Source organism: Hydra vulgaris, chromosome 01 (assembly GCF_038396675.1).
Source record: "Hydra vulgaris chromosome 01, alternate assembly HydraT2T_AEP".
In the NCBI taxonomy this organism is placed as follows: Eukaryota; Metazoa; Cnidaria; class Hydrozoa; order Anthoathecata; family Hydridae; genus Hydra; species Hydra vulgaris.
This window is the reverse complement of record NC_088920.1, coordinates 29,362,712-29,364,316: the sequence shown is the minus strand read 5'-3', so window position 1 is coordinate 29,364,316 and position 1,605 is coordinate 29,362,712. Positions and strand designations below refer to the sequence as shown.

At 25.5% G+C, this 1,605-nt stretch overlaps 1 non-coding gene across 1 annotated transcript; it reads left to right on the top strand.

The window, feature by feature from the left end:
• Nucleotides 1-1,206: 1,206 nt before the first annotated feature.
• Nucleotides 1,207-1,277, top strand: trnag-ccc (transfer RNA glycine (anticodon CCC)). The gene has a single exon. It is a non-coding gene; the product is annotated as a tRNA-Gly (tRNA).
• The last annotated feature ends 328 nt before the right edge of the window (nt 1,278-1,605 follow it).

The following is a 1,605-nucleotide window of genomic DNA, read 5'->3' as shown; positions in this document are numbered from 1 at the left end:
CAATCAACAAATGAATGAATATGCATTGTGCAAAGCTTCGGTGAATCTTCAATAAAACTTTCACAAATGTGAGCTTGCGTTATTTTATACGCTTTAATGACTTTTATGAGAAGAGAAAAAATTAAATAATAAGAAAGCGTCATAAAATATAAAAATATTATTTTATACAATTATTCTTGAACTTTGAAGCCCGGTTTAAAAATTATTAATTTTAAAAATATTTTAATAATGTTAAATTATTTATAAATATTTTTAAAATTATCTCTTAATTATATTTTAAATTAAATCTTAAACTATTTTTAATAAACTGTTTCTTTGTGTTCGAAAGTTCAGTTTTAATTTTTTCAAAGCTGCTCTACTTACCCTTACTAGACTAGGTGACACATTAGTTAGTTTTTAAAGAAAATAGTAAGACATGAAAAAACGTGTGGTTTTAATCGAAAGTCCGATAAATTATTAAAATATTAACACTTAGGTGATGTCAGATAAAAAAAATTTAAGTAAAAAATAGCAAAACTTTTTTTTTTACTTTTCTGGTCAAAAATAGAAAAAGTACCCGTTGTCTTACTCAACTGCTTTCCAACAATGTTTTGTTACGCATTGTGTTGACATTCTAATTCCCTAACTTTCGTTGATTAGATGTTTTGTCATGTTATACGTAATTTATGTTATGCGTAATTTATGTTATGCGTAACTTTTGAGATATTTTTATAGCTCGACTTGGCCCCATGCTCAATTAATCTCGCTCTACCCAAGTAGATTGATTTGAAATTATTTGTATGTTTTTTTCATTTACTGAGCTTTTATTTTTAAGAAACACATATAGTATATTTATTATATAGTTTTTGTTTGGTTTTAGATTAAGACTCGTGGATTGAAAAATGGATTGAATAGATTTAAACTCATTTGGATACGCTTTATTAACAGTCCCTTGATTTTTTTTTTGTAAAATAAATTTTCATTTAAACAATTATATAAAAAGTTATTTCAAAAAATTACATGGTTCATTTGCATTTTGAGTTTTATAAACATCTCCATAGTCCAATATATATTACCTTCGTGAAAAGTTGCGTTTTTTAAAATAAAAAATTTTGGCTTTATTATCAAAAATAACTTGGATATTTTTTATATTGATATATATCAAAAAAAATCTCAAATACTAATTTTATTGTATAAAATAATTAAAAATTTACATTATGTTCGAGTGCGCTAGTAGTGTAGTGGTAACATACAAGATTCCCATTCTTGTGCCCCGGGTTCGATTCCCGGCTGGCGCATAAATTTTTCTCAATTTCAAAATAGTTTATTTATCTATATACGTTGCTTATTAATTATTTATTGTGATATCCATATTTTTTGAATCGTGATAATAGTTGTTTAAAATGAAAAAAATTGATTAGATTTTTAATATAAAAGGAAATTCGAAAAGAGGATAAAAAAAATTTGTCCAATCGCATGCCGCAGCTTTGTAACGAATGTTTTGCATCCAACTAGTTTGACACACAAAAAAAGAAAAAATGTAGATCCGCCAAAAATAGAGCGTCTTTATATTGAAAGATTCTAACATCAAAAAAGCAGCAAAGCAAGCTAGAAAGCAATGTAAAA